The sequence below is a fragment of the Patiria miniata genome, unplaced genomic scaffold (genome assembly GCF_015706575.1).
Source record: "Patiria miniata isolate m_02_andy unplaced genomic scaffold, ASM1570657v1 HiC_scaffold_9, whole genome shotgun sequence".
NCBI classification, from domain to species: Eukaryota; Metazoa; Echinodermata; class Asteroidea; order Valvatida; family Asterinidae; genus Patiria; species Patiria miniata.
Genome location: NW_024037076.1, coordinates 11,421,366 through 11,428,509, shown reverse-complemented (window position 1 = coordinate 11,428,509; position 7,144 = coordinate 11,421,366).

Genomic DNA, 7,144 nt, shown 5'->3' with positions numbered 1-7,144 from the left:
ACCTTAGCTTAATCGGTAAGCTCTGCGGCTGGTACTGTCCGTGAGTTCCAGGTTGGCGTCTTCGTACAGGTTCAGGGCATGTGGTCCACTCGGAGGATCAGGGCTTAGGGTGCCGCGCCTGGCCCTCCGGGGTTACATGGATGGACAGGGAAGGAAGTGTGTATTGGTCGGGGACACCGAGACCCTGGAAGAGAACTAGGGGGTTGGCTGGGGCATTGTTATGGCTCAGACCGACCCCTGAAAGCTTGGCTAGCACATAACTTTTTGATTTTTTTTTTAATCCTCTATTTTTTTTAAAACTTTGCTTTAGTTGGATATTTACATGTGCCCGGCAGGTCTCCGGTAGTATTAAAATCGAATCAAAGGTATACGTCGTGAATCTATGAATATTAAATAATTGATAATTATCAAAATTACGTTTCGTTCGATCAATATGACTACCATTAATCTTACGTCAATTGCAAAATTGTGTAGAAGTTAAAAAAAAATCCAAAAAAATTGCACAAAATTTTGGCAGCAAATTTTTTTTTTTTTAAATGCTTGACATCGACATGAGCTGATTTTTTTTCTCAATTATTTAATTTGAATTTTCGATTTTAGAGCGGGACGCTCCGATCCTTATTCGTTTTGAATTGTGTGCGCAATTTCAGAACTGGAGCACGCTGGAGGACCAATTTTTAGAACTGTGTAAAGGCCTGCAAACTAGTTGGAAATTTTAGTTTCTACTTTTCCGATATTTTAGGCGCCTATTTCACCTAATAGCGCACCCAGGATTTGGCTGAGGGAGGGGGGGGGGTGCTCACAATTTTTTTTTTTTTTTCAAACAAATAGGTTTTTTTTTTGGGGGGGGGAATATTTGGACGTTGGTGGCGCCACTTACACCCCTATTATACTACTCGAAAATATGCCACATACATATCGGTCAAATCGTGGACCAAACAAATGACCCCCCCCCCTAAAAAAAAAATTAAACAAACCCTTCTAGCTGCAGATTTTAAGAGCGAGTAAGGCGGGGACGCGCGAAGAAAAATCGGGCCGGCGACATCGGCCGGTCGTAAAAAGCTTGTCTCGTCAGTCGGCAGGGATGAAGAGCGCCACCTATTGCCAAAGAGTGTCAATGAGTGTCCGCTTTCAACAGTGCCCCTATAGGTGCAATGAATTGCCAAAGACTGCAATGATAAATTCCCCCACTTTAGAAATTCAAGAAAATACTCACAATTTGCTCTCTAAGGTGTTGGAGACATACATCAAAATTAAAGCTTAATTTTTCCATTTTTTCCGTCTTCCCATTTTTCCTCAATTTTTTGGTGGTTAGGGCCTATCTGATTGTGGGAGAAATTTCCGTCCAAATATGATCACCCATCGCCATTTTGAAAAACGGCACCTACACTTCAATGCAAAATAGAGCGCTTTTAGAGCCCCAATTTCATGCGAATTGCACAGAAATACAAGCTCACCTTCCTGTGCACGGCTTCCATCCTCACTGTTTACGAACCCTCAAGTGCATGGCCCACAATGTGCTCAAGTACTGAAGAATTTGAGGGCATGCAAATCGTGATTTGGCCGGCGTATGCTACTTCGGACCCATTTTACTGCCTCAACCCTTTAAACAGCCGCAGGTATCATTTTGTCTTTTAACCCTTGCATTTTTTTTTCCAATTTTGGCCAAAAAATCAAATTGCTTTAAACTTGCTGGAAAGATGCCCATAGGACCCCAGAACACATTTCAATTCGATTTCTGGACAGATGTGCTTTTCAAAATGAAATTTGGACGGAAACACCCCCCCCCCCCCACACGGTCAGACACACGCGAAAAATAAATAATTTTTAATCAAATATAATAATGACACGCTCCGCCTGTCCTCAATAATCGAATATAAATATCTAAGGTGCCCGGCTCCCCCCCTCCGAAAAAATCCTGGATCCGCCCCTGAACGCACCCGTTAGCTAAAAAAAGCCCGCATAATAATAGTGTTCACTGTTGCGTAACTCTAAGTACATTAAGCACAAGAGGTTTAATTTCCCGTCGTCAACTACCAACGGTACCTTAGCTTAATCGGTAAGCTCTGCGGCTGGTACTGTCCGTGAGTTCCAGGTTGGCGTCTTCGTACAGGTTCAGGGCATGTGGTCCACTCGGAGGATCAGGGCTTAGGGTGCCGCCCTGTTCCTCCCTTAGCTCTTTGCTTTTACATGGCGCCTGGCCCTCCGGGGTTACATGGATGGACAGGGAAGGAAGTGTGTATTGGTCGGGGACACCGAGACCCCGGAAGAGAACTAAGGGGTTGGCTGGGGCATTGTTATGGCTCAGACCGACCCCTGAAAGCTTGGCTAGCGCATAACTTTTTGATTTTTTTTTTAATCCTCTATTTTTTTTTTTAAAAAACTTTGCTTTAGTTGGATATTTACATGTGCCCGGCAGGTCTCCGGTAGTATTAAAATCGAATCAAAGGTATACGTCGTGAATCTATGAATATTAAATAATTGATTATTATCAAAATTACGTTTCGTTCGATCAATATGACTACCATTAATCTTACGTCAATTGCAAAATTGTGTAGAAGTTAAAAAAAATCCCAAAAAATTGCACACAATTTTGGCCGCAGAATTTTGTTTTAAATGCTTGACATCGACATGAGCTGATTTTTTTGTCAATTATTTAATTTGAATTTTCGATTTGAGAGCGGGAAGCTCCGATCCTTATTCGCTTTGAATTGTGTGCGCAATTTCAGAACTGGAGCACGCTTGAGGACCAATTTTTAGAACTGTGTAAAGGCCGGCAAACTAGTTGGATATTTTAGTTCCTACTTTTCCGATATTTTAGGCGCCTTTTTTTTTTTACCTAAGAGCGCACCCAGGATTTGGCTGGGGGGGGGGGGGTGCTCACAATTTTTTTTTTTGTGGTTTTTTTTCGGGGGGGGGGGGGGGGTGGGGGGAATATTTGGACGTTGGTGGCGCCACTTACACCCCTATTATACTACTCGAAAATATGCCACATACATATCGGTCAAATCGTGCACCAAACAAATGCCCCCCCCCCTAAAAAAAATATTAAAAATACTGCTAGCTACAGATTTTAAGAGCGAGTCAGGTGGGGACGTGCGAAGAAAAATCGGGCCGGCGACATCGGCCGGTCGTAAAAAGCTTGTCTCGTCAGTCGGCAGGGATGAAGAGCGCCACCTATTGCCAAAGAGTGTCAATGAGTGTCCGCTTTCAACAGTGCCCCTATAGGTGAAATGAATTGCCAAAGACTGCAATGATAAATTCCCCCACTTTAGAAATTCAAGAAAATACTCACAATTTGCTTTCTAAGGTGTTGGAGACATACATTAAAATTAAAGCTTAGTTTGATCGTCTTCCCATTTTCCCTCAATTTTTAGGTGGTTAGGGCCTATCTGATTGTGGGAGAAATTTCCATCCGAACATGATCACCCATCGCCATTTTGAAAAACGGCACCTACACTCCAATGCAAAATAGAGCGCTTTTAGAGCCCCAATTTCATGCGAATTGAACAGAAATACAAGCTCACGTTCCTGTGCACGGCTTCCATCCTCACTGTTCACGAACCCTCAAGTGCATGGCCCACAATGTGCTCAGGTACTGAAGAATTTGAGGGCATGCAAATCGTGATTTGGCCGGCGTATGCTACTTCGGACCCATTTTACTGCCTCAACCCTTTAAACAGCCGCAGCTATAATTTTGTCTTTCAACCCTTTCATTTTTTTTCCAATTTTGGCCAAAAAATCAAATTGCTTTAAACTTGCTGGAAAGATGCCCATAGGATACCAGAACACATTTCAATTCGATTTCTGGACAGATGTGCTTTTCAAAATGAAATTTGGACGAAAACACCCCCCCCACCGGTCAGACAAACGCGAAAAATAAATAATTTTTAATCAAATATAATAATGACACGCTCCGCCTGTCCTCAATAATCGGATATAAATATCTAAGGTGCCCGGACCCCCCCCCGGAAAAAATCCTGTATCCGCCCCTGAACGCACCCGTTAGCTCAAAAAAGCCTGCATAATAATAGTGTTCACTGTTGCGTAACTCTAAGTACATTTAGCACAAGATGTTTAATTTGCCGTCGTCAAATACCAACGGTACCTTAGCTTAATCGGTAAGCTCTGCGGCTGGTACTGTCCGTGAGTTCCAGGTTGGCGTCTTCGTACAGGTTCAGGGCATGTGGTCCACTCGGAGGATCAGGGCTTAGGGTGCCGCCCTGTTCCTCCTTTAGCTCTTTGCTTTTACATGGCGCCTGGCCCTCCGGGGTTACATGGATGGACAGGGAAGGAAGTGTGTATTGGTCGGGGACACCGAGACCCTGGAAGAGAACTAGGGGGTTGGCTGGGGCATTGTTATGGCTCAGACCGACCCCTGAAAGCTTGGCTAGCACATAACTTTTTGATTTTTTTTTTAATCCTCTATTTTTTTTAAAACTTTGCTTTAGTTGGATATTTACATGTGCCCGGCAGGTCTCCGGTAGTATTAAAATCGAATCAAAGGTATACGTCGTGAATCTATGAATATTAAATAATTGATAATTATCAAAATTACGTTTCGTTCGATCAATATGACTACCATTAATCTTACGTCAATTGCAAAATTGTGTAGAAGTTAAAAAAAATCCCAAAAAATTGCACACAATTTTGGCCGCAGAATTTCGTTTTAAATGCTTGACATCGACATGAGCTGATTTTTTTTCCAATTATTTAATTTGAATTTTCGATTTAAGAGCGGGAAGCTCCGATCCTTATTCGCTTTGAATTGTGTGCGCAATTTCAGAACTGGAGCACGCTTGAGGACCAATTTTTAGAACTTTGTAAAGGCCTGCAAACTAGTTGGATATTTTAGTTCCTACTTTTCCGATATTTAAGGTGCCTTTTTTTTTTTACCTAATAGCGCACCCAGGATTTGGCTGGGGGGGGGGTGCTCACAATTTTTTTTTTTTCAAAAAAATTTGGTGGTTTTTTTTGGGGGGTGGGGGGTGGGGGGGGGGAATATTTGGACGTTGGTGGCGCCACTTACACCCCTATTATACTACTCGAAAATATGCCACATACATATCGGTCAAATCGTGGACCAAACAAATGACCCCCCCCCCCTAAAAAAAAATATTAAAAAAACTGCTAGCTACAGATTTTAAGAGCGAGTCAGGTGGGGACGTGCGAAGAAAAATCGGGCCGGCGACATCGGCCGGTCGTAAAAAGCTTGTCTCGTCAGTCGGCAGGGATGAAGAGCGCCACCTATTGCCAAAGAGTGTCAATGAGTGTCCGCTTTCAACAGTGCCCCTATAGCTGCAATGAATTGCCAAAGACTGCAATGATAAATTCCCCCACTTTAGAAATTCAAGAAAATACTCACAATTTGCTCTCTAAGGTGTTGGAGACATACATTAAAATGAAAGCTTAGTTTGATCGTCTTCCCATTTTTCCTCAATTTTTTGGTGGTTAGGGCCTATCTGAGTGGGAGAAATTTCCATCCGAATATGATAACCCATCGCCATTTTGAAAAACGGCACCTACACTCCAATGCAAAATAGAGCGCTTTTAGAGCCCCAATTTCATGCGAATTGCACAGAAATACAAGCTCACGTTCCTGTGCACGGCTTCCATCCTCACTGTTTACGAACCCTCAAGTGCATGGCCCACAATGTGCTCAGGTACTGAAGAATTTGAGGGCATGCAAATCGTGATTTGGCCGGCGTATGCTACTTCGGACCCATTTTACTGCCTCAACCCTTTAAACAGCCACAGCTATAATTTTGTCTTTTAACCCTTGCATTTTTCCCCAATTTCGGCCAAAAAATCAAATTGCTTTAAACTTGCTGGAAAGATGCCCATAGGACCCCAGAACACATTTCAATTCGATTTCTGGACAGATGTGCTTTTCAAAATGAAATTTGGACGAAAACATCCCCCCCCCCCGCACCGGTCAGACACACGCGAAAAATAAATAATTTTTAATCAAATATAATAATGACACGCTCCGCCTGTCCTCAATAATCGGATATAAATATCTAAGGTGCCCGGCCCCCCCCCTCCGAAAAAATCCTGGATCCGCCCCTGAACGCACCCGTTAGCTCAAAAAAGCCCGCATAATAATAGTGTTCACTGTTGCGTAACTCTAAGTACATTAAGCACAAGAGGTTTAATTTCCCGTCGTCAACTACCAACGGTACCTTAGCTTAATCGGTAAGCTCTGCGGCTGGTACTGTCCGTGAGTTCCAGGTTGGCGTCTTCGTACAGGTTCAGGGCATGTGGTCCACTCGGAGGATCAGGGCTTAGGGTGCCGCCCTGTTCCTCCCTTAGCTCTTTGCTTTTACATGGCGCCTGGCCCTCCGGGGTTACATGGATGGACAGGGAAGGAAGTGTGTATTGGTCGGGGACACCGAGACCCCGGAAGAGAACTAAGGGGTTGGCTGGGGCATTGTTATGGCTCAGACCGACCCCTGAAAGCTTGGCTAGCACATAACTTTTTGATTTTTTTTTTAATCCTCTATTTTTTTTAAAACTTTGCTTTAGTTGGATATTTACATGTGCCCGGCAGGTCTCCGGTAGTATTAAAATCGAATCAAAGGTATACGTCGTGAATCTATGAATATTAAATAATTGATAATTATCAAAATTACGTTTCGTTCGATCAATATGACTACCATTAATCTTACGTCAATTGCAAAATTGTGTAGAAGTTAAAAAAAATCCCAAAAAATTGCACACAATTTTGGCCGATGAATTTCGTTTTAAATGCTTGACATCGACATGAGCTGATTTTTTTTCCAATTATTTAATTTGAATTTTCGATTTAAGAGCGGGAAGCTCCGATCCTTATTCGCTTTGAATTGTGTGCGCAATTTCAGAACTGGAGCACGCTTGAGGACCAATTTTTAGAACTTTGTAAAGGCCTGCAAACTAGTTGGATATTTTAGTTCCTACTTTTCCGATATTTAAGGTGCCTTTTTTTTTTTACCTAATAGCGCACCCAGGATTTGGCTGGGGGGGGGGGGGGGTGCTCACAATTTTTTTTTTTTTCAAAAAAATTTGGTGGTTTTTTTGGGGGGGTGGGGGGTGGGGGGGAATATTTGGACGTTGGTGGCGCCACTTACACCCCTATTATACTACTCGAAAATATGCCACATACATA